This window comes from Phoxinus phoxinus (genome assembly GCF_949152265.1).
Source record: "Phoxinus phoxinus genome assembly, chromosome: 4".
Classification (NCBI taxonomy): domain Eukaryota; kingdom Metazoa; phylum Chordata; class Actinopteri; order Cypriniformes; family Leuciscidae; genus Phoxinus; species Phoxinus phoxinus.
In genome coordinates this window covers 36,808,955-36,836,663 of record NC_136879.1, presented here as the reverse complement: position 1 = coordinate 36,836,663, position 27,709 = coordinate 36,808,955, and the positions used below count along the sequence as shown (strand labels likewise).

At 38.4% G+C, this 27,709-nt stretch overlaps 1 pseudogene across 1 annotated transcript; it reads right to left on the bottom strand.

Moving 5' to 3' along the window:
• LOC306996948 (NACHT, LRR and PYD domains-containing protein 3-like) lies at nt 1–27,709 on the bottom strand (annotated as a pseudogene). Its single transcript, XR_013800682.1, has 11 exons — nt 27,522–27,709; nt 27,142–27,237; nt 24,383–24,496; nt 22,973–23,086; nt 20,960–21,073; nt 14,410–16,211; nt 11,305–11,478; nt 9,174–9,347; nt 5,705–5,878; nt 2,103–2,269; nt 1–924 (listed from the first exon to the last, which is right to left on the bottom strand). The product of XR_013800682.1 is annotated as an NACHT, LRR and PYD domains-containing protein 3-like (transcript).

Genomic DNA, 27,709 nt, shown 5'->3' with positions numbered 1-27,709 from the left:
ATATTTATTCTGACTAATTGTATTTGTTCTTTACTTTTATAAAGCTGTTGACACATCCAGCTTAATGGTTGTGGTGAGCAGGAAACATAATACCCTTTTATCAGAATATTTCTGGTTCAGTTTCTTTGACAGAAGCCAGCTCTTCTTGTTTTAATATAAATTGTGGAAATAAGCAAGAGTGACTCTCATCACTGCTTTTTGTTATTGGATTCAGATATACTTTCCATAAAGAGGAATGTGTCCACTTTGCAATTAATTAACTGTGTTCAGATGCAGGCGGAAAAAACAAGAAGTAAAACAATGTGAAGATTTAGGTGAAAACTTTAATAGCTCATCATTTAAAAATAGGTAAATACAAAAGGTAAGTACATATATATGACAGACATACATTTTCAGTTAAATTATTTGCATAATCTTTGTCGCCTAGCTGGTAGACACATTTACAGCATCTGTCTATTCTGTAGTCAGGTTTTTGATTTTTTCCAAAGCAAAACTTGCAAAATTCATTCCAAAGTTTACTGAGAATAACAAATAATGTTATATTGCTAAATCTAATCTCTCATTATAATAAACAAAGCTACCCAATTTCACAATATATGTCTTATTCACACTATCTATGGGTTGTTGATTAAAATGTCAGTTTTGTCATCACAAAACACGACATGACGGTGTAATCAATATTTAGCACATCTTAAATTATAAAGAAAGTTCAGTTCCTATATTAGATCATTGTGTAAATCTGATGACATCTGTAATTCAAAAGAACAGAAGCACAAAAAAATTAAAATTAGAAACTGATGTGAAGTCACACACACTTGTCAGTGTGATCGCGCGGTGTGTCTCTGTGTCTTCAGCCTCAGCGGCTCCTTATTCACCATCAGCTGATCCTGAGGAAACTGGACTGACGTCTAAATACTGAGAGTCCTATAAAACACAGTCACATGACACAAAACACATGAGTATGAGACATTACTGCTGTCACATCACATCTGGAGATCATCTCAGAAAAATACAGCCAAGGACATTAGTATATTTATATTACAGCCAGAGATATTAATAAAAAAAGTGTCACGGTTCATGGGTTCAGACACATACAGAACGTGTCTGTGTCGGCTGATTGTTACTAACGAGCTCATCAGCTCAGCTATTTAATGTCTGTGCTGTCAGATCGTTTGGTGTTCTGCTGCCGTCCACTTCCTGTTTGAGAAATTATTCTCTGGTATTTCTTCGTGTTCCTGTGGGGATTCTGTCCCCGTATCTGTGGACTCTTATCAGCTGGGTCCTTCACAAGGATCTTTGCCCATTGCGTCCCTGCGATCATCTGCACCAGCCATCTGACCCTCGATTTCTACTTCATTCTGTTCTCTTCATTCATAACTTACCTAATAAATTGTTACTTTTTCACATCTGCGACTGAATCCTCATTATTTGCATATGACAAATATGCTAATATTAATATCCATACAGTATATGTGACCATGGATCACAAAACCAGTCACCATTGTATTATTTATACATCATCTGAAAGTTGAATAAGCTTTCCAGTATGGTTTGTTAGGATAGTACAATATTTGGCCGAGATACAGCTATTTGAAAATCTGAAATCTGAGGGTGCAAAAAAAAATCGAAACATTGAGAAAATCACCTTTAAAGTTGTCCATTTATGTTCACGATTGTGCTGCATCCACTCACAAAAATATAAATATTTGTATACATTTACGGTAGGAAATTTACAAAATGTATCTTTATTTAATATTCTAATGATTTTGGCATAAAAGAAAAATCGATAATTTTGACCCATACAATGTATTTTTTGCTATTGCCACAAATATACCCGTGCGACATGTGACTGGTTTTGAGATCCAGGGCACAAATGATAAACAACTCTCTCTTAATTACACACAGAAACACTTTTAGAGATGAAAATATTCATATATTTATAGATCAGTCACTTCACAAAAATAAACTCTTATTAAACAAGGTTTAGAAAGACTAAAGTGGAACTGAATTAATATCTTATATTCTCCATTTACAAACAAGAGGCCTGTTACTGAACCTGGTTCAATTTAAAGGCTTTGATTAAAAAATATGCTCATACTCACAAAAGTACAGTTTATAATGTGGATCATCCTTCAGATCAGAGAGCAACTTCATTCCTGATCCTAGTTTATTCCCAGTCAGACCCAGTTGTCTCAGGTGTTCAGGGTTTGATCTCAGAGCTGAAGCCAGATCAGCACAACCTTCATCTGTGATGCCACAATCACTCAACCTGTAGAGAACAAAAACACACTGTGAAATGTGAATTGTAGTTCAAGTGTCTGTAGTTTGTTATTAACATAACATAACATAACATTTTTATTCCGGATTCATTTCAGTCCTCAGACAATTTTTCATAACAAATAAAGTTATACATAATAACCGAGAAAGTTGTAGGCTGAAGCCTTTGCTTATTAAGCCTACCCTTTATACATATTTATCAATCAAATGAGTGTCACTTTTTCAATGGAATGGATTAATACAAGAGAGAAAAACAAAAACAAGGTACACATTTCAGATACTAGTACAATATTTTAAAGATTAAATGTATTATTTTTTACATTTACAAAGTGAAATAAACAATTTTAATTCCTTATCCAAATTATTCCTAGATGTACCCCTTTGACAGATATACATCTATTTTTTGTATTGTTTCTTGCCCTTATTTTTTTAAACGTATGCATTCCTCTTAGTTTATACTGACTTTCTCTTATTTCGAACAGCCTCTGGATACAATTTGGAAGCAAATTATTACATACTTTATACATTGTCTGTACAGTATAAAAATTAAATAAATAAATAAAACTAAATAGTTTTATAATCCTTATTGATCTTTTTTGTAACATATATATTGGATTTATAATTGTTTTATATGTACAGTATGTCCCCACACCTACACACAATAGGTCATGTATGGAACTATGAGCACACAATACAAAATATATAATGAGTTTTTGTTCAGAATATGTTTTGTTTTATGTAATAATGCAATGGATTGTGACATGTGGTTTCCAGCATAATTTATGATCTATTATAATGCCTAGAAATTTATTTTCATACACTCTCTATTTCCTCATTGTTGATTCCTAATTTTAACTTTATTACTCTTTCGATTGTTAAACATTATGAACTTTGTTTTACTTAAATTCAGTGACAGTATATTATCATCAAACCATTTATTTAAGATCATCAGTTCAATTTCCACTGTATTCAGAAGCTGTTCTGAATTTTTCCCTGAACAATATAAATGTGTCATCAGCAAACAAAACCATTTAAAATATTTTTGACACTTTACAAATATAATTTATATACAGTGCAAACATTATAGAGCCTAACACCGAACCTTGTGGAACTCCACAAGTGACTTTCATTAAATCTGATCGAACATAATTTATTTGTACAAATATAAATCTGATATCAATCTGTCATCAAGGTAACTTTTATACCAAGAATAGGCTTTCCTTCTTATACCATATCTTTCCAGTTTCTTCATTAATAGACCATGATCAATAGTGTCAAACGTTTTCTTTAAATCTAGGAACACCCTCCACAGTAGGGGTGTAACGGTACGCAAAAATCACGGTTCGGTACATACCTCGGTTTTAAAGTCACGGTTCGGTTCATTTTCGGTACAGTAAGGGAAAGAAATGCAAAACATTAAACTGCTGGTTGTTTACTATAAACTTTTTTTAACAATTTGTTTACACTTTTTTAAACACACTTTTTTAATAAAATATAGGCTAATAAATAGAAAATATATAAAATAAAAAAACAAATAAGAAATAAAATACTGCTGCAAAGTTCTCCACTAAATAAAATACTCTCAAACCAATATTGGCCATGACGCTAGCTAGCTAGAGGCTGGGCTAAAGCGAGCGTGCCGTGTATGTGGTGATCTTTATTTATGCGATATTTATGTCCGAGCCCGACCCGAGTTAAAATCCTATTTTTTTTCTCATACTAATGACACATGTACGTTTGTTTGTGTGGAAAGCCCGCTTTTAACAGAAAGGCATTCGGAAATGTCCACAGATGAGTGCATCAGCTCGCACGGAGCTACAAGCGCTCTTAACACAGGCGCGTGTGCACGCGTTTCGTTGTCACAGCAACATAAACAAATTTCCGCACACAGGAAGACAGATGCAATGGTACTATTTTACATGTATTTGAATCACAAAAACGATTAATCAGATTTAATCAGTGCAACGCGGAGACTTCCGACACTTAATATGTTCGTGTGGAAACTCGGAATTGACCTATGTTCCGCACACAAAACTAGCCTAATTTACGTGAATGATTGCATTCGGTACACATGTGCACCGTACCGAAAGTGCTGTACCGAAACGGTCCGGTACGAATACACGTACCGTTACACCCCTACTCCACAGTATTTTCATTATTATCCATCGAAGTGGAAATCTCTTCTACCATTTCCATAACTGCCATTGAGGTCGACCTATTCGCTCTAAAGCCACTCAATAGTTTATGTTTATCTATGAAATTATCAAGCCTGCACACAAATAGTTTCGCAAATTTTTTTGAGAATTGGGAAAGCAGATAAATTGGTCTGTAATTGGAAAAAAATATGTCTATCTCCAATAAGAAATAGGAATAACTTTAGCTGTTTTCATATAATTTGGAAATACCTGTTAAAATTATTGATTACAAATATGTATAAATGGTCATATAATCAGTTGAATTTTAATTCTTAAAATTATTAACAATATCAAGTATTGCCATTTCATGAGCTCTCCTAATAAATATTGAATGATTATTACTAGAAGTATTTACTTCATTTGGCCTGTCCTCAGTTTTCTGCTCCACAATTTATTGTGCTAACTTATAACCAATATTTACAAAATACTCATTAAATGTATTGACAATGTCATTAACTTTATTTATAATTCCTGAATCTTGATTTACAAAATTATTTGGGTAATCAACTTTTCCAGTATTTTCTTTTTTAATTATACTATTAAGTATTTTCCATGTTTTTTTTAGTGTTACTCTAGTGTTGCTCATGATAATAGTCCTTTTTACACAATCTGATAATACTTATTCATTTATTTTTATGCATATTGATACTCAACAGTGCTGTTTGAAACTGTCATGTGCTTCAGGACTGAACAGACACACAGAGTTGAATGTGAGATACTGTTTAATGTTGATATAAGGACAGTTCTGCGTGGAGGAACAGTTCTGCGTAAAACTAAACAAGTTTTTAAACCTCTGAGTTAGTGGCTGCCGTCGCATCATCATTCCAGGTGAATGCTGCACATTGGTGGTGGTTGAGGAGATCCCCCCCCCCCTTCCCTTCTTAGTAAAACGCTTCGAGTACCCAGAAAAGCGTTATATAAATGTAACAAATTATTATTATTGTTCTGTACACACAACTAATAATCAAAATGTTTTATCTTTCAATGTCGCTTTCTATGGTTAAGCATTCCAAAATATTTTCTATAGTCAATGACATACCTTTATTTAATTGTCATAATTAATAAATTATGCACCTAATTCTTCAACTGCTTTTTGTTCAGATTATTCGTTCAAAATGGCATTCCAGATGTACACTGTATTTTAGTTAGGTGATTTTGGTCTTAAAATGACATTAAAGGACACGTTTTACCGAGGACAAAGACAAAAGTGACTATCAGAGAGATGATCTTACCACAGTATCTCCAGTTTACAGTGAGGATCCTCCAGTACAGCAGAGAGAAGCTTCACACCCAAATTTCCAAGTTCATTCCCAGACAGATCCAGATGTATCAGGTGTGAGGGTTTTGTTGTCAGAGATGAAGCCAGAGCACCACAATCTTCATCTGTGACACCACAATATCTCAACCTGAAGAGAACAATGACACATTATTCACTCTCTCAGTTCAGATTAGATCAGTTTAGCAGTTAAAGCACAACTCAATATGTTTGATGGATCATTAGACAGATCTAAAATGTCACAAAGAATAAAACATGATCATACAACATCTATTTTTGTAGCCGTTTGTTGCCACCACTTGGTTTGGGGTTGGAGCTTATTCTACACAAGAGCTTACAAAACTTTTTACTACATCAAACCAACCAGACTAGACTCCATACCAACTAAACAATTGAAATAACTGCTCCCTTTATCAGTAGAGCCTATTTTCAATATCATAAGCACCTCCTTATCTCTAGGTCACATATGAAAGCGCTATATAAATGCCTCATTCATTCATTCATTCATTTTGCTAGAGAGAAGAGCAGGAGGAATCCATCCTAGAGAAGAAGAGAAGACCACACTAGGAGGGATGAACACCATCTCTTTTCAACAGGTCAGGTCTGCCCCAATTTTTTTTTCCAATTATGAATTCTATATTATTTTGCGGACACCACTTAGACAGCCAGCCATTAAGTGAGGACAGTCTATTAAGTTTCTTATCACTCCGGCAAACAGGAAGGGGGCCAGAGCAAATTACAGTGCCTGACATCATACTTGCGAGTTCACACACCTTTTTAACGTTCATTTTAGTGATCTCCGACTGGCAAAGTCGAACATCATTTGTGCCGGCGTGAATAATAATCTTAGAGAATTTACGATTAGCATTAGCCAGCACTTTTAAATTTGCCTTATTGTCAGGCGCTCTACCTCCCGGAAACATGTGACTATGGTGGATGGTGTCTCCATTTTCACGTTCCGTGCAGGGATGGAAATTAGCACCGGCCACCAGCCAAATGCGGGTGATTTTGTGTTGTGGCGGGTAAACTCGCTTCACCTACCGGCCACCATGGCGGGTAGATAAAAATAGCATACTGTGTCACCCGGACACGTTAGAGGCGGCGCACCTTCAAAAATTATGTGGCGTTACATCGCAGGTGTTAAGAGGTCCGCAGAGAAAACATCTCAGGAGGAGCCCGTGGACAAAGAGGCAAAAATAAAAAAAAGTTTTTTTAAAGAATGATGGAGGAAAGCAGACAACGGAGAGTCCCGCGATTGGTTAGTTTATGACGAGACCAATCTAACAATGCACTGCTCGTTATGTCGTCGTCACGCTTCAGAAGAGGCCAAAACTAATAGTTTCATTGTTGGGACAAAAAATCTCAAACTTGATGCAATAAAAGACCACGAATCGTCAAAATGCCACATCCATGTAATTAGGGATGGGAATCGAGAACCGATTCTTCTTCAGAACCGGTGCCCAGTGAATCAATTCCTTGGAACCGTTAGCATGCCTGCGTATCGATTCCGCGTATCGGTTCCGCTCGTTGCAAATGTGTCATGACGTCACACACGCGCTGCGTTGTTTTGATTCAGAACGCGGCAAACATGGCAGAGGCAGAAGTTCGACGCAGAAGTATAATGAGGCCTTTAACGGGACGCCACTGTCTCACACACATTTACTCGCACACATACATACGCACTCACTCACTCTCATGCGCACGCGCACACACACACACACTTGCGCACACACACTCTCTCGCGCTCACTCACTCACACAAACGCACACATGCTCACTCACACACGCGCGCGCACACATACACACTCACTCACTAGCGCTCACAGACTATCTCGCGCTCACGCACACACTCACTCACTAGCGCTCACACACTATCTCGCGCTCACGCACACACTCTCACTCACACACGCGCGCGCACACATACACACTCACTCACTAGCGCTCACAGACTATCTCGCGCTCACGCACACACTCACTCACTAGCGCACACACTATCTCGCGCTCACGCACACACTCTCGCTCACTCACTAGCGCACACACACACTCTCTCTCGCGCTCACACACGCACTCTCTCACGCTCACTTACTCACACACAAACGCACACATGCTCACTCACACACACACTCACTTTGAGAAGTAGCTCACCTATACTTTTAGATTTGAGGTTGCTACACATAATTTGTGTATATGTGCTCTGTGCAGTGTCTTCTGATCAGATATTAAAGCGAGTTAATACAAACAAACAAATTTGTACTTATTCCCTCACCCAATGAGAATCGATAAGAGAATCGATAAGGAATCGGATCGATAAGCAATATCGATAATGGAATCGGAATCGTTAAATCCTTATCAATTCCCATCCCTACATGTAATAAAGAAAGCTCAAGGAAAAGCAGAACCGGAGAATACAGCTGCCATGAAGGCACTTACCAGCCTAAAGACGGCCCAGCTGGATAAAATGAAAACACTGTTTAGAAACGCCCACGCAATTGCGAAAAAACTTGTGATTAAATAAACTGCTTAAGTATTGTAGATCTTCTAGTATCAATTTTCACATGCAGTTACACATTGTCGATTTAAAAACAAAAAAGTGGCTGGTAAAAACATTGAGTGGCTGGTAGATTTTGAAATCCACCAGCCACAGTGGCCGGTGGACAACATTTTTAATTTCCATCCCTGGTTCCGTGTAATAGAATCGCCAATAACTAGGGCACATTCAACAGGATTCTCAGTGGGTGTTTCATTGAGTGTGGAGAATCTGTTTGTTATTGTAAGAAGAGCAGTGTTTTGTCCCGCGACTTCAGCGTCTCACGGTCACCCAATTGTCCTGCTGCATGGGCTCTACAGCCAGAACTGAACAATGTACAGAGTTCACTAAGCTAGTTGCATCCAAAGCAGTCTCTAAAGCCCTTGCATTCTTACTATCTCAATTAAAGTTTGGACTTGTGTCTCTATTTATGAAATCTTCTCAGTCAGCCTGACTATCTCCCTGCATTTATCACATGTAAATCCCTCAGCACTGACAGAGAATGCTATACTATACATTCATGTTGGTTCTGTTCTGTTTACCCTAAGGGGGGTTATTGCTGCTCTCCCTGCTTCTTGCCCAGAACAGAACCATACCACCAATCCAAACTGTATGCTAACTGTCAATCGTATTTGACGATAGTGGTCCTGAGAGAACCAGCATTTCTCAGTTCTGTGTTGAGCTCAAGTCTGTTTAAATTGAGACTAAAATGTTGATTGTGATGTGAAAGTGTGTATTTCAGTGTGACTCAGTCTTGCAGTATCGGGTTACTGAGGAGAAACTCACGTGTTCAATCATTTACAGCTCAATCAGCTGAACTCACAGCAGCAGAAAGAGGCTGAACACTTCAAATATACTTTACATTGTGATTCATGTGTGAGAGTAAAATATGTTCTTACCCCAGTGTCTCCAGTTTACAGTGAGGATTCTCCAGTAAAGCAGAGAGAATAGTCACTGAATGTATTCCCAGTTTATTCCTAGATAGATCCAGTTGTCTCAGGTGTTCAGGGTTTGATCTCAGAGCTGAAGCCAGATAAGCACAACCTTCATCTGTGATGCCACAATCCTTCAACCTGTAAGAAAAAATTACAATCTTCACTCTCTCAGTTTAGATCAGACCAGGGGCTGCATGTATAACTCCACTCAGAGTAAAAGTAAGTGTGTCAAAATTCTAAGAATGATGCAATTTTACTTTTATTCCTAAACTTACGAATTAGTGTGATTCATTAAGATTTCTAAGTGTTAAGATTAAGTCTTAGCTTCTACATTATATACAGTAAGAGAGCTGGAGAGGTATCCTAACCTAGTTAGTAGCACAGAGGAGGAGACTATACACTTTCTAACAAAGATACAGTATAATGTATTGGAGTTAAAATAAACATAAAACGATGTTTAAAATGACACAGGCTTGATCGTCAAGGTATTCTTTTTGTAACTGACATGAATTTAATAACCTCTCCCACTCAATAAATCAATGCTCTAACTACAGTAATGAAAGTTATAATGACATTTTTTGGCAACTGGATAAATGCAGCAGTGCACCAGTAATGACTGGGGGCCCGCCAGTCCGAAGTGAGCAGGGTCTTAAATAGCACTACTGTGGCACTAACCACACCAAACATACAGTAGTGGCCAAAAGTGATGTGCAGAAGTTTATTCAGCAAAAGCTAGACATTTTTATGAGGATTAGTTCCGGGTAGTTCTAGGAACTTAGTTCTAGGATCTAGCCACCAGGGTGGTTCCCTGATAACTAATGGTTCCCCTGGGAAAATTTTCCTGGTTGCATTCGCACCGCCAGCAGGAACTCTGAAGTGACGTAAGCCACGCTTGTTGTTGTGACTTTAATTTTGACGGCACGGCGGACCTTTATTTTGACGGCACTGAGAATGCCAGAGCCTGAACACACAGTCTTCATTCGTTTATGGTCTGTCTAACAGTCTTGTCTAATACGTTATAAGATAGAACTGTTATACAAAGAAAGTAGACATGAAAATATACTGTGTGGTTGATGTCCAGTGTTGCTAGCTGAGCAGAATCATGTTTCGCTTGGTCCCCTCAAAGTTGTGTTGGATTTTCTCCTCAGCGTAAAGGTTAAGAGGTAATCTATCACCTTTTCCATGTTCGTAAAGTTAGTTTGTGGAGTAAATACAGGTGAAACTCGAAAAATTTGAATATCGTGCAAAAGTTAATTTATTTCAGTAATTCAACTTAAAAGGTGAAACTAATATGTTATATAGATTCATTACATGCAAAGCGAGATATTTCAAGCCTTTATTTGTTATAATTTTGATGATTATGGCTTACAGCAATGAAAACCTTTTCACAATATTCTAATTTTGAATTTGGTGTTTTCATATACTGTGAGCTTATGAAAAAATCTTAACTTTTCAGAATGCCGCAAACACAAGTCATGTGACAAGAACCAACCAATCAGCTTCACCTTTCCGTAACAACATTGAAAGCTCAGTCAACATGAAGGATGGTGGTGCACCCAAACACCACGGGTATTTTTCTCTTCTCCGTAAATAAATCTTGTATCAGAGCTATAGCAAGCGTTTTTCGGTGGTGGAAATCCATTAGCTACTAAAACTATTTTTTTTTTGTGGAGAGTGCAGTGCATGGTTTTTACAGCAATTTTATTATTAATAATAAAAGATAAGCTAATGTGCATAGTATAAGTGAGGTTTATCTTTTTATAAAACTCACTCTTCTAAAATCTGGCCATCATTTTTAATGTTATTATTGTAATGTTTATGTAAACAAAAAGTGCATATTGGTGCTACTTTAATTTGTTTTTTGCTGGTTTTCGACATAAAACTTGGTGAATTGATTTCATTGTGTATTAGTACTTCTTGAACAGGATTCTGTGATAACGTGATCACTTTTGTCACAATAATCATGAAATGTTCATGCTCATGTGTTCAATCATTTACAGCTTAATCAGCTGAACTCACAGCAGTAGTAAGAGTCTGAACACTTCAAACATAAATTACATTGTGTTTCATTTGTGAGTGTCAAATATTATCTTACAAGAGTTGCTCCAATTTACAGTGAGGATCTTCGAGTACAGCACAGATAAGCAGTACACTGGAACTTCCTATTTTATTCCCAGACAGATCCAGTTGTCTCAGGTGTGAGGGGTTTGATCTCAGAGCTGAAGTCAGAGCAGCACAACCTTCATCTGTGACACCACAGTTTCTCAACCTGTAGAAAGATGAAAACCATACTTGTTAAAACACCATGAACTGAAAAGACAACTTCCTGCAATAAACACTAACTTAATATAATGAGAAAAATACTTTAGAAATGAGAAATCTACATTAACATGTATTTCTTCATTTCAAATTCGGTCCCACTTTATATTAAGTGGCTTTAAGTACTATGTACTTACATCGAAAAATAAGTACAATGTACTTGTTGTGTTCATGTCTTATTGTAAAACACTTTTGCTGCTATTGAGATGTGATACGGGTAAGGTTAGGGACAGGTGTGGTGGTATGGGTAAGTATAAGGTTGGGTTAAGGTGTAAGGGAAGGGTCAACTGTGTAATTACAAATGTAAATACATAAATTAATTATAGCTGTAATTACATGCTGGTAATTTTTAAATACAAGTACAATGTAAAAACATGTATGTACACAATAAGTCCGTTGTATCAAATTATTAATTTCAATGTAAGTACATAGTACTTAAAGCCACTTAATATAAAGTGGGACCTCACATTCTTATCCAAGTTTCATAGTAAAATTTACACAAATAAAAAACAAAGATTGAATTTAATCAATATTTATGCAGTTAAATGTTTAACATTAACTTGTTCTGCATGTTGGACCTCCCTTATCATAACACCTGTCTGTAAAATGTCAGAATATTTAAAAAAATTACAATTAATAATGTCTTGGTTACATATGGTAACCCTCGTTCCCTGAAGGAGGGAACGGAGACGTACGTAGTGACCAACAAATAGGAATTTCACCAGAGAGCCAATCTACTTGCCCCTTCTTGCCTGGAAGGACGATAGGAGAGGACTTACACAGAGAGTATCTGTCACTGTTGCTCCGTGTTAACCCATATAGAGAGACTATTGCATAAAACTGGGGAAAGTGTGCCCTTTCCGTTAGGAAGGAGAACGCTGTGGAAGCCACATTCTTCCCTGAAGGAGTTATGTGGAGATATACAGTACAACATTTGGGTTAGTCCATATGTATATGATATACTGGGTGACTTAGCCCAAGGGAAAGACACAGGCTTCCGTTTAGGAGCAGTCGTGGAGGAATACACATATGGAACCCAGCCTACACCCGGTTCTCAAGAATTCAACGGATAAAGGTTGAAGCCACGCTCCGCCACATCCGACTCCGAGGTCCGAACTGGTTTTTCACTCTGGAGCAATATAGTCGCAGAGTAGGGCGCAGCAAGCCGACAGAGCCAGGCCTCTCAGTGCTTCTACCCGTTTAGGAGACTGGCTCTACACGTAGGCCATAAAATCTAGCAAACGTATTAGGTGTCGCCCAGTCCGCAGTTCTACAGATATCTGTTAGCGAGGCACCACGTGCCAACGTCCAGGAGGATACAACGCCTCTCGTAGAGTGAGCACACAACCTGAGTGGACAGGGCATGCCTTGTGCTTGGTAAGCCAAGGTGATGGCGTCCACTATCCAGTGGGCCAACCTTTGCTTGGAGACAGTCTTTCCCTTCTGCTGGCCTCCGTAACAGACAAAGTGCTGGTCTGAGGTCCTGGGGCTTCGAGTTCTGTACAGTCGCAGAGTGCGGATGGGACAGAGTAAAGCCAGGGCTGGGTCTGCATCCTCCTAGGAGGATGGCGCGAGGCCGATGGCGTGATTGCTGATGAGTGACACCTGCCTCGCGCCGTCCTCCCACGACCCTCGACCTCGTCCTGCTCGCGACAACCAGCAATCACATCTAGAAGCTGCACAGCTTGTGATGCGCAAGAGGGGGAGGGGCCCTAGGGGGTTGGTTCCCTGCAGGAGAACCCCTCATGTCACCCAAGCTATTCTACCGAAGTAGACCTCTTCAGCCCAGCAGCTCGACGGCATACCAGTGGTTTGACCAGTGGAAGCTCTCGCTGAACTCCATGGTCTCCTTGAGTGTTGAGCAGACCTGTGGCTCTGCTTTTACACACAAGCGGCGAATGGTCAACAACAGAGGAGACTCAAGCTTTCCGGAGAAAGAAGAGTCACGACCGGCATGTCAACGTGGTCATGTTCCCATACGAAAACATGAACCACCCACGAACACAGTCTCACATGATTCCCAGGCATGTGAGACTGTGATTGTGGCCGTCAGTGAGGACAGGAAACGACCGCATCCAGAAACACACGGGTAGAATGTCATCTTTAGAACGATGCAACTCACACCCATGTAATCTCTTTTAGGAGACTCGCTCTCTCAGTGCTGAAGCACAGGGGAAAAGACCACAGTGATACTGAAAGGGAATTGCAGCCTGTGGACAGTGTGCACTCACTCTCTTTGAAGGAGCAGCTCTTACCAGCTGTGATAACAGCCTTTAAGCGCTCTCAGACAGTGCACAAAAACAGCTGTAAAAACAGCTTTAAAGCGCTCTGAACAGCGCACTGTTACCAGCTGTGAGAAAAGCCTTTTTTTTTGCTCAATGAAAGGCAAATAATAAGAAAAAAAGAGGAAATCACATCAACACTGATGAAATCGTGAAGATCTCCTTGAAGAGCTTGCTCGTTCAGAAGACACTACTTGCAGACAAGAGCGTATATGAAACGCTCGGCTCCGAAGCGAAAATCTGAAGATGGAATGCACCTGCTGCTCATTATATACCTGCACTGCGAGGCCGAGTAGCTGCTGCAAATGATTGCATGTCAATGTTCATTGGCTCGTTCAGTTACACTCGTAGAAGATTGGCTCTCTGGCGAGAATCCTATTCGTCGGTGACTTCGTACGTCGAGAGTGACCCACTGATAGGGAACTATGGGCTGCTTTTCCACTTGGTTGTGCTCACTTTTTGCTTGGTATATTATGCCATTTAATGTAATTTAAAAATGAAAAATCTTCAAGTTTCTTCTTCATTTGATTTTTTTTTAAATAACTGGTAAAACAGAATTATTTATCTGCAGCTTCTCGAACTTTGATTTTCTTACTTACTGAACTGATCTGGATTCTTTAATCACAGGCAGCATCTTATGAAGAACCATCATATTTTCAGCTTTGTTTCTATTAAAAAAATGTTTAAGATGAAACTCATCCAGCTGATCCAGTCTGATGTCAGCAGCACAAAAACTACAGCTGACCACTGAGATGAAGAGAGTTTGGCTTCCTTCATTCTTCCAGATTTTAGATACTGTTGTATTTCCTCCACTAGAGAATGATCACCCAGTTCATTCAGACAGTGGAACAGATTGATGGATTTCTCTGGAGAGTCAATGGTCCTGATCTTCTTCTTAATGTACTCAACTGTTTCCTTATTGCTGTCAGATCTGCTTGTCTGTTTCATTAGTCCTTGTAGGAGAATCTGATTACACCCCACTGACAGACCCAGAAGGAACCGCAGGAAAAGGTCCAGATGTCCATTTTTGCTCTGAAGAGTCTCATTCACTGCTCTCTGATGCAACTCAGATAATGAAACATGTTTTGATGAATTTTGTTGCAACCAATCCTTAACTTTGAACCACAAACTCGGTTTAGTGATTTGGTCAAACACATTTATGTTGTTTTTTATATAGGAGAGGTGCACATATAGAGCCGCTAGATGTTCCTGAATGCTCAGATGAACAAAGCAGAAGACTTTCCCCTGATACCAGCCAAACTCCTCTCTGAAGATCTGAGTGCACAATCCTGAGTACACTGATGCTTCTGTCACATCAATGCCACACTCTCTCAGGTCTTCCTCGTAGAAGATCACATTGCCTTTCACAAGCTGCTGAAAAGCCAGTTTTCCCAGTTTCAGGACCATGTTTTCATCTGTCACCTTCTCATAGTCCTTCTCATGTTTGATGTTGGTCTGAAGGATCAGGAAGTGTGTGTACATCTGAGTGAGAGTCTTGGGAATCTCTCCTCTCTCTGCTTCGCTCAACATCTTCTCCAGAACAGTGGCTGAGATCCAGCAGAACACAGGGATGTGGCACATGATGTAAAGACTCCTTGATGACTTCAGGTGTGCGATGATTGTATTGGCCAGATTCTGATCACTGATTCTATTCATGAAGTATTCCTCCTTCTGTGGCTCATTGAAGCCTCGTACCTCTGTCACTCGATGGACACACTCAGAGGGGACGAGATCGGCTGCTGCTGGTCTGGAGGTGATCCAGATGAGAGCAGAGGGAAGCAGATTCCCCACAATGAGGTTCGTCAACAGCACGTCCACTGAGGCTGATTCACTTACATCACACAACCTCACATCGCTCTGAAAATCCAGAGACAGACGACACTCGTCCAGACCATCAAAGATGAACAACACTTTATATTTGTCAATGGATATTCCCATTTTTTTTGTATCAAGAAAAAATACATGGAGAAGATCTGAAAGACTGAGTGTTTTGTCCTTCATCAGATTGATCTCTCTGAAAGGAAGAGGAAATATGAGCTGGACGTCCTGATTCTCTTTCTCTTCAGCCCAGTCCAGGATGAACTTCTGCACAGAGACTGTTTTTCCAATGCCAGCGACTCCTTTTGTCAGCACAGTTCTGATGGGTTTGTCTTGTCCAGGTAAAGGTCTAAAGATGTCATTGCATTTGATCTGTGTGTCCTCTGTTGCTGCTCTCCTGGATTGTGTCTCAATCTGTCTCACCTCATGTTCATTATTGATCTCTCCACTCTCACTCTCTGTGATGTAGAGCTCTGTGTAGATCTCATTCAGGAGTGTTGGGTTTCCCTGCTTTGCTGTTTCCTCATACAGACACTCAAACTTCTTCATCAGATTTGATTTAAACCTGTTGAGGACTTCATGGCTGTAAAATAAAAAATATCACATTATTACTTGAGTCTTAAGCACAATGTCTTTTTTATTCTGTATCATATTCTCAAATGTTTCAAGTTTGTTTGTTTTACTCTGTTTTATCTCTTATTTAACACAATGCACTTTGTCGATATTGATATATGACAAATTAACTCTTTTAAGTTTAGAACCAGTGCAAACAATCTGCTATATCAAGCGCAAAATGGCACATCTCACTCATCTCCTTTTCTGATGTCGATACCTGGCTACCTGCGCCGCTGGCCGTGTTCTCTACCAGTAAAGAGGCGTAAGAGAAAACGAGGAAGACGGGGTGGCTGTCCGTTCCCTGTCTACGGCTCGCCTCATATCCACCATGCTGGAGTGTGTTTGAGCAATCTTCGACGACTTTCTCGGGCTCGGCAGGAGTCGACTGAGAATCCGCCTCGGCTAAGGATGGTTTCTAAATGCCAGATCAGTGGTAAATAAGACTGCTATTGTTAACGACGACTTCTCTTCGCGGGAACTTAATTTTTTATTCATTACTAAAAGTTGGCTTACTACTGGGGACTTAAGTCCGATTTCTGAACTTTTATCTCAAAATGGTTTGTTTTTAATTCCCTTTCCCTTTGTTCAAACTTGATCACTGGCCTGGCCCAAAGAGTCGCAACTTGTCTTCAAAGGCGTCATCACCTCGGCTCCCCTGAATGACCTTAGTAGAGATGGTGTCTGGGGCTCTCCTCATGCTTTAAAGACAGTGACGCCCCGTCCACCTCCCATCACCAGACAGCGCCGGCCATTTGGGCCCAGAGACAAACTTTCAATTCACATATGAAAAGGACATTAGCTCCATTTACACACAATCTAACTGTACCAAATGTATATAGTATTTTATCTTGTGTTATGAATGTCTCTATATCATATTAGCATAGGTACAGTATAACTCTGTAGTTTTGTTAGGGAAACTCCAAATGCTTAAAGATACAATATGTAAGATTTTTGTAATAAAATATCCCAAAATCACTTGCACAGTGTGATATATTTTCTGCAGCTGTGTACTTACAATATCCCAAAAGTTCACAAAGATTTTTAATTTCAGAGAAATTCCAATTTTAAATAATGGTCCGTCCCGGAAAAAAATGTCGCCTGTCAAAGACGCAATATCCGTGTTATACCTGGTTTCCGCTCGTAGTACTCAGTAGTACTGCCATAGTAACCATGGGGACAGACGTGGACAATTGTGTAGTGCAACCTCAAGCTGCACGCTGTTGTTGTTTCGTTCAAACATTATGGACCGTGGCAAGAATTTGTGACAAAAGGAGAACTATAACGAGGACCAATATCAGCGTTGTGTTTTTGAGATGCAGAGAGCTCCACGTCCGTGACAAACTTCGACTTGACAGAGCACTCACATGTACTTTATTAGACAGGTGAGCAAATGTACATAACACTAATCAATACAGCTCAACATTATGAAATGTTAGAATATGATGTGTATGTTATTCTAATGTTGATCTAGCTTACTGCTAGTCTCATACAGACAAACTAACACATAGAATAACATTATAACTTTCACCACACTCAAATGCAGTTTAGTGTGATAGTGTAGACCTAGTGAAACAGCGCTGCTTTATCTCACAAGTTTAATTCGTCAAATAAACTGACCTGTGTGAGTAGTCTTTCTGCACTTGCGGGTAGTTCGGTAGAATGAAATGTCTGTATTCCTTTATGTCCGCGAGGCTCGCGGGACTCGCATGTGGTGCTGATTTCTGTCTCTCATTAGCAATCGTGCCCTGCTTACCTCAGTCATGATAAAAACATCAATGTATTCACTCATCCAAAAACATTATTAGATCCATCGGCTTGAGTGACAAGTTCCATAATTCAGCAGGAAATGTTACGTCATCAACGTACGCCTTTGTTATTGTAAGAGGTTAGCGATTCCTAGCGGCGAAATTTTTTACATATTGTAGCTTTAATATCCAAGTATACATATGTGATGCGATCTGGAAAAACCCACCACATGGTGAAATTTGACATATTACAGGTTCTGATATCATATTAAAGCTGGTTTCAAGCCCTTTCCAAATCTGTTTTTATTTCTTTCATCGTTTGTCTGTAACAAAAGTTATGGTTATCTGAATTCGGCTGATCGCTATGATTTTCAGGAACGGAATTTTGAGAAAAGCAGGTTTAATTAACGGTCACGTCCTGCTAGCGGGACGACTGACACTCTTTTTTATTGCCTTTTTTTCATATCATATATTTTAGTAATCATCATAGATTAGGTATCATTCGAAAGCTTACAAACTCAAAATTCATCCTGTGAAAACCGGTTTGAAATTGGACGATTGAGAGGCGAGCAAGATCTTTTAAGCGAGCAGCTACTTCAGACTCCGTTGTTCTCTTGTGCTCCGCATCACACGATAACATTGGATAAAAAATAAATAAATAAAAACTTGCGTCCCGTTATAGTTTACACAGGACTGGCTGGACCTTTATTCTGTTGTGTGGTTTATTTTGATTGGTGAACTGTCTTTGTAGTGTTAAGAGAAGGAGAGCTATATGGGTGATTTATTTATTTTTTTGCACCTCTGTTCCGGCGTGCGTGTTCTTAAAGAGAAAGACTCCGTCTTTTCAGCTTGCCACTATAAATCGCTATTTTTCTGCACTAAACGAGTGAATTTTCCCAAGATATATTCAGAGATGATAGTCAAGATGTTATAGAATAATATTTGAATGAAAACCCAATTTTGACAAAAAAAACTGACATTCAATTTATTTTTAGACCTTACTGAAAACGTACCAGCGCGACATCCGACTGGTTTTCCCAGATCGCATCACAGCTTTAATGTCTTTAAATCCCCATCTTTCTTGGTATCAAAATATTCCTCTTCATTTCATAATTAATGGTGCATAGTATGTTACGGTAAAATAAATTATAATTTTTTTTTTCATACTTTGGTTCAAAACTGCACAAATTCTCCAGACCACCATAAACATGCAAAAAGGGTGAAGAAAGAACAAAAACTTTCTCTGATTGGCACAAAAGGCCATGGGTGTTACCGATATGGCCTTTAAGAGTTCCCTGATCAAGCACATCCTTGCTCAATCTCTTTTGAGGCTACGTTTCCTGCCTTTCTCCGGCAATTAATCTTACTAACTCAACGAAAGTTTCCGCGCACTCCTAGCAAAATCATCAAGAATCTCCGGACTCTACCGCATCTAGACTTTTTCAGCAACCGAAGTCAAAGCAAGTAACCGCCTGCAGCATTTAGATGCATTTCTAAGTTGTGCCCCTTTGCCCCAGGTGATCCCGATTCTTTGATGTTCCCCATAGCTTGTGGTAAACTGATTATAACCTTGCCATTCTCTTCTTTTCTCCCTCCGTTTCTTTACTTTCTTTATTCTGTATATATTCTTTGCTTAGTTTAGTTGTGTGTGCAGCATAGGAAAAAGTTATTCTTTCTTGGCCAAGAAGATAATTTATTTCCTAGAATTGATAACCGATTATGCGGTCTGTTCAGTGGACAAAATTGTGGATTTAATCATTAATATTAATTATACTACAGTCAAATTCTAAAACTAATTAAATATTTTTTATCAATTATAATTAGTTATAATTAATTATACATATTTCCCTTTTGAGATAATTTGCTACATGTGTTTGTTTAGAATAGTTTGTGATTTAGTTAAATAAAACGTTGCGTACAATACATATGAATTCCTGGTTCTGATTCTGCCTGCAGATCAATGTCACTTAAACTATTTTGGATGCTGCTACACGCTATAAGCGCTGTGCCTGCTAAGGAATTTTTTTTTCCAATGACCATGAAAATACCCTTTCTGAGAGTTGATAGACAACCAAAACGTAGTGTTCTCTGGATGAACAGGTTAATTGATTATAATGTTAATTCTGCTATATCAAGTTAATTCGATTAACTGATCCAAATATTTATAATTAATTATATGAGTTATGATTAATTATTAATATTTCCCCTTTGAGCTAATTTGCAACTTGGGATTCGTGTCAGGTACATGCTGCGCAGCTGAGAAACAGGTTCTACGCTCAAAAGACAACAACAGAAACATCTATGTGTGATTGAGGAAGTAATAGAAGTAATAATTCGTTACATTTTTTTGTGTGCTCATGTGTGATTGAGGTAGTGATAGTTGCTTCTTGACAGGACGCCGCACCTTACTTCAGGGAACTATTGTAATGTATTATAAGTATTCAAGGAATTACCTGGAGATACTGTAGTTATTATTTTTAACAACTGGAAGCTGTTTAAATTGTCCGTGGTGAAGAAGTCCGATTAAGTAGCTTGTATTCATATTAAGGATTTCACGACAAATTACAGCTGTAAATAAATGCAGGGCTTCTTTTAAGTACATGTAAAATGTACATAGTTCATTTATTTCAATAAAGACACTTAATATAATGTAAGACCATACTATTGATACTATTATTATGCTGAAATAAAATGCTACTTGTAAAATGTATGCTGTTTAACTTTGTTTCATTGTGTTTTTGGTTCTGTCCTGTTTACCAGTGTGCCCTATCAGTTGACCTTGTTTTCGTAGTCTATGTCTGTTTCACTAATTACACCTATCGTCCAGTTTATTAGCTTATTAGTTCCCTCATTTGTTTTAACATACTCTGTGAGTATTTTTGAAGTTTCCTGGATTATTCCTGTTGTGTGCTTTGTTCAGAACAACTACCCGTGACAATAACATAATAATATTTTTTAAGAAATGTTATACCTGAGATCAGTTTGTGTATCTCCACTCTTAAAATCTAATGGTTGATCCATAGACCTGCCACTCCTCGTTGACACACAGCTGGGCTCTGGTTCTGGTCTATTCTGATGAACTGAGCTATAAAAAAAAAAGAAAGATTAAAGTTAGAGCATTAAAATAGTTTTCATTATTATATAATAATAAAAAACTACAACATTCATTTATTTAAATAAAAAAAAAACATTTTAAAGAGCTCTTATTTTTACTATGTTGATACAAAAACGGTAAACGAAACTAAGTGCTCTCATAGATGTGTCCTTGTGTGTGAGCAACAATGTTAAAATATAAAATGAAGATAAAAACACCTAGAATGAATACCACAATACCAAAACACCATAATATAAAAATGTTAATCATGTTTTCTAGAAATGTTATACCTGAGATCAGTCTGTGTATCTCCACTCTTGAATTCGCCTTTGGCTAAGCCACGCCCTAGAATGTAGATTGACCAATCACAGCGCAGCCAAGAACGAGCTCCCACAGAGGGTCCGACACTTTTTCATGGTGCTCCATTGACTTCAACGCAGGAGGCTCATATTTTTGGTCTCGGCAGGCTATTACGTCGTCGTTTTATAAAAAATATGGTTAAACGTTGTGCCTGGGGCATTTGTAAAACAGATACGCGTTTCCCAGCGAGGTTGGAGGGGGTGTCCGTTTTTTCCCCTTCCCAAAACCGAAGTTAAATACTGACAAGTGTCGTCTTTGGATTAAACTGTGTGGACGTCCTCAGTCAGCGAAACCCCTCAAGGATCAACAAGCTCACCTTTGCTCTAAGATACATTTACCTTTTAACCTTACTGTGTGTGAAGTTATAGGCTACTAGTTAGACAGTTTTATGCTGTTTAGGTTATGATTTCGGTTCTCTGCCCTAATTGTTGATATGCTAGCACACGCTGCTAATACATACAACTTTATACTCGCGTAGTCCGTTTGCTTTGTAGATAATAACGATTATAGAAGTGAATAGAGACCTACCCAGCTTTGTATGAACAGTGTTTCTCCTGATATTGTTAGTCACAGCCTCCGTCTCGATTAGGATATTAGGTGGTTCATTTTTTGACTGTGACCGTTAACTTATGCTTTTGCCTGTATTTGGATGCCTTGTTGCTGCTTGCGTTTCACCGTATGTCTTGAATAAAGCCTTCAAACGCACACTGAGCCCCTTCTGCCTACTTCTATCGGACACTTTATTTGCTGCTTTATAAAAGTTTGATAAAATTTCAGCAGGAAGAGCTGTCACAGCATAAGCCATGTTGATACCAAACCAGAGCCCAGATGAAGTTGTCGGAGGTAGCAACAGTAACTAAGGGGGGCGGGGCTTAGCCAAAGGTGAATTCTACTAAACGACCCAGAGACTCGTTACTCCTCATAGACACACAGCTGGGCTCTGGTTCTGATCTCTTCTGATGAACTGAACTATAACAGAGAGAGATTAAAGTCGGCATGAAATCAAAATTGACCCTATTTACTTTGCGAATATAACTAGTCTTGTGGTGAACAATTAATCAGTGCAAGTTAATACACAGAAAACAATTGTTTGCCGTGGTTATCTTTAATCAAAGTCTGAAAAGTTACTTCCGGTCTGGAATGGTTCTTTTTCTGATGACGTAGGTTTGACAGCTTGGGTTGCTTAATCGCTTAACCACTCCCCTCAAACCGTTACTCTGCTATGGGCGAGAGATGGAGAGGAGGAGCGCTAAAGTAAAACCCTGCCCTCTGTTCCATATTCCGTTTCACTCGGAAATGCGCAAATTTTTAAAAGAATTACATATTTTTTTGTTACTTTAAAGAGCACTTTTTTATTTATACTATATTGATGCAAAAACGGTAAATTAAACTAAGTGCTCTCATAGATGTGTCCTTCTGTGTGAGCAACAATAGTAAAATATAAAATGAAGATAAAAACATAGAATAAATAACACATTACCAAAACACCATATAAAAATGTTAGTTATATGTTTTCTAGAAATGTTATACCTGCGATTAGTCTGTGTATCTCCACTCTTAAACTCTATTAAACGACCCAGAGACTTGTCACTCCTCATAGACACACAGCTGGGCTCTGGTTCAGATCTCTTCTGATGAACTGAACTATAACAAAGACAGATTAAAGTAATTGCATTAAAATCATTTTTTTATTATAGTCAGGGGTGCACATAACTGGTACGCAGGTACGCATGCGCGACAAAAATCAGGAATGCGTAATGCCACTTGTGTTACTGCGCGCCTTTGCGTACTTTAAGGGTAACTGTCGCCAAAATGCAACATAGGCAGTGTTAATTAAATTTTTTCACGTTTTAAATGATGACCACGTCAACGAATAAAAACTAGACGGAAATTAGGGAGGGACGATTGGGGAAGAGATCCAGTCAGAACTGATTTGCGTTTGTGATAGACGCGCACATTTGAATTGTAACGTGCTGATCTACCCGGCACACACGAGTTGGCATGCGCTTGATGCATGTCTCAAATCGTTAAAAAAAAACGTCTGGGATAAAGAGAAGAGCAGACATGGATAGATCTGAATAAGAGAGACGACGCGAAAGAGAGTTTTATTCGGTATGCTTTTCTTTGCGAACACACACGCGCGACCCGAAGCGTGCAGTCCTGCACAGACAGCGCGCTGCGCGCAAGGACTGAATTGAGCTCTCTTTCACATCTGAATGGACAAATACACACAACATTATGTCTAAATGTCAGTTTTGGAGAGCATTCACGTAAACACAGTCGGTTATGTCTTTACAGAACGTACAGTGCATCAGTGCAATTGGATCTGCATTCTGCACACTCGGTCTTAAAGTGACAGTGCGTAATAAACCTAATGCCTTCTGTACATTGATCAAATAACAAAATAAAAAGAGAAAATTCACTTCTGATTAATATCTTTAATAAGGATTAATTAGATTTAATTTATACAAATAAATATATCTGAACAATCAAATAATACTTTAAATAAATCTTTTCCATCACGATGATGTGAATTTAAGTGTTCGTTTTTTTAATTAGTTTGGTTTTAGTTTGTTATTTTATGCTATAAAAACGAGAATGTGACGTCATGATTGACAGCTGTGGCCACGCTACATTATGGGGTGAGTACCAAACACCATCTCCTGGTACTCACCTGAGTAACTCACTGAAAAAGTTATGTGCACCCCTGATTATAGTAAAAAAAAATCATATTTTTTGTTACTTTAAAGAGCACTTTTTTATTTATACTATGTTGATACAAAAACTGTAAATGAAACGAAGTGCTCTCATAGATGGGTCCTTGTGTGTGAGCAACAATGTTAAAATCTAAAATGAAGATAACAACACCTAGAATGAATACCACAATACCAAAACACCATAATATAAAAATGTTAATCATGTTTTCTAGAAATGTTATACCTGAGATCAGTCGGTGTATCTCCACTCTTAAAATCTAATGGTTGACCCATAGACCTGTCACTCCTCGTTGACACACAGCTGGGCTCTGGTTCTGGTCTATTCTGATAAACTGAACTATAACAGAGAGAGATTAAAGTCGGCATGAAATCAAAATTGACCCTATTTACTTTGCGAATATAACTAGTCTTGTGGTGAACAATTAATCAGTGCAAGTTAATACACAGAAAACAATTGTTTGCCGTGGTTATCTTTAATCAAAGCCTGAAAAGTTACTTCCGGTCTGGAATGGTTATTTTTCTGATGACGTGCTTGACGGCTTGGGTTGCTTAAACGCTTAACCACTCCCCTCAAACCGTTACTCTGCTATGGGCGAGAGATGGAGAGGAGGAGCGCTAAAGTAAAACCCTGCCCTCTGTTCCATATTCCGTTTCACTCGGAAATGCGCAAATTTTTAAAAGAATTACATATTTTTTTGTTACTTTAAAGAGCACTTTTTTATTTATACTATGTTGATACAAAAACGGTAAATTAAACTAAGTGCTCTCTCTCATAGATGTGTCCTTCTGTGTGAGCAACAATAGTAAAATATAAAATGAAGATAAAAACATAGAATAAATATCTTCTGATGAACTAAACTATTACAAAGAGAAAGATTTATTTCTTTATGATGATAATCATTCTATTATAAGGTTTTTTTAAACAAAGTTGCATGTAAAGAGCACTTTATGAGAAGGATAGTCTTATTGGATTTTAATTAGTGGTCGACCGATATATAAGGGAGATATATCGGCCGATATTCTGCATTTTTAAATATCGGCATCGGGCGATATGTTTTTCTGATTGGCCGATGTGTTGGAAGAGGGACTTTTATTTTGACGGGTGGCGGCGCCGAGAACACCAGCGCCTGATCGTACAGCGCTCACTCACATTCTCCGTCTTCATTTACAATCTGTCAGTCATACTCATATATCTAATACTTTGTTAGACAGAACTGGTAAACAAAGAAAGTAAATGTTATGCAAAAAAGTAAAGCGTTTTTATATTATTTGTAACAGAAAACTAGAACAATGAGGCTTTAGCATTTAGGCCTACCGTCAACATTCAGCAAATGTGCATCTACATCATTTCAACAAATCTCTGAATATCTAATAAACATTTAATTTCACAAACCTTGCAGATTTAATCGAATCCTGCTGTGATATCTTGTGAAGTGTCGTGTGCATTTGTAGCCTGCATAAACGTGTAGCAACAAAACGTCCTCACGCTGCGTTATGAAACCCATTCATTTCAATGGCTTGCCGCGCAAGGACGTTTTGTTGCTGCGTCGAGCCGTTGCTGCCGGCCGCCGCGTGTACACTCATAGAAAATGATGTGTTCGAATTTTAAAGATTTGGCGCTGCGCGACGCATAAATTTATCATTCCACATCCTGTGTGAAAGTCCTATGACTCACAGCACTTCAACACGCGGGTTTTTTCTCGCTTGACAAGCTGACCGAACGTGACATGAGGGCGTGGCAGCATCGACAATTCCATTTTTTTATTCGAAGTTCGAGATTGTGCCTTAATTTCGGTCAATTTCGATTTTAAATCGACACCCTTAGTTTGTACTGTTAGTTATGATGAAAGCATTCATGAGAGTACATAAATCGAGATGCAATGACAAGATCACTGCATTCACGCGCTCAACATGTCTGTGATCGGCTACAATGCTAATCACTGCAACCTTTCATGCCACAATCTAAATATAATGCTAGAACTATATAATGTTATACTCAACACTTTTCATGATTAGTTAACCTTGAGAGCAGTAGTATTAAAAACATGCAAAACGTTTTCGAGAGAGTTCCATATGTACAGAGCCTCTGCACATGTAATACTTATTTCATATGCAAAGACATTAGCCAATCATAGCAGTGGGTGTTTACACTGCATCATTACACTGCAAGTATCACAGCAGACACACCCCGTAACTAGGGCTGGGAGATTAATCTCTGCTCAATCTCTGAATGCACTACAAGTCGCTTATAACGTGCATTTGAAAAAGCAACACGTGTCAAACATCTTGCCAAACGTGTAATGCGAAGCATTTATAAACCTGTTGTCCAACAAAAGACAACGTTTAATAAGGCCTGAAGAACTCAAATACACCATATATTGATGATGTCGTGTGTTTATTGTCTTCATGTTTAATCAGAGAAGTAATGTGAAGCTTTAGGCAAATGTATAGTTTCTGCACGAAAGCGCCCTCTGGCTTACAGTGTAAATTAAAGTGAAGAGTTTTTTGGCGCTGTTCTAATTTTAGTTATTTGAGACACTTAGTCTGTTTTTTTTTTTTTGTGTGTGTTTTTTTTTAATGGTTTTATTACCCAATATGTGTTTTACCATTATGTCTATTCTAAATACATTCTGGTACACCTTTACTTATTGGTTATTTGGCCATTTCAAATTCACACTGAATGCATATTAATGTAAAGTGTGTCTGTGTGTGTCAAACTCGTGATTAAAATCGAAATTGAAAAATTGATCAAAGAAATCATGATAGGTTGTTTTGTCCATATTGCACGCCCCTACCCTTAGGAGCGTTCAAATCCAAGGGCTAAAATCACGGTATAGGAAAATGCCTTTTATTTCTATATTATGATGAATTTTGATGTAAAAATCATACAAGTGCACCCCAGTAAACATTATAAACAATACAGTTCCAATTTCTGTTATCTAAATGTGATTTAATATAACGTTAATGTGTATAGTAGCCTACCTGCATCCTGGAGAAAATTCTTCATCTCTGGATGTTTGTGTGTCATCCATGATGAAGCTGAACAGTTGAAACAGAATCTGATCTCCAACACGGACTCTGGAAGGAAATATGACAAAGACAATAATTCAACTGAACGGATCCTGAGAGTCAGAGAAACAGGATTGAGATGCGGCATTCAATCAAACACACAATGTTAGTCGTAACTCGACACAAATGCTCAAATAAACCACAGACAACACGGAAAACCAATGACACCACGTTAACTTGGTTAAAATGGAAAACAATTTAATTCATATCAAATAACTACGTACTGCTTTCTTCAGGGAAAACATGAATGCGGAACAGCTGTAGTCTAAAGCTCTCGAGACCTGAGCACTCACCTTGATCAACATTACAGATTCAAATCTTACATTTCTTTCAAGCAGCGACACGTAAATTCCTTATAATCTTCTTATTAAACAATGTTACTCCGTACTGTAAAGAGTATAGCCTATTTAGACCGTTTAAATGGCGAAACATAAACTCTGAACATTTACTTTCACTCTGAATTTGTGACGCGAACGATGAT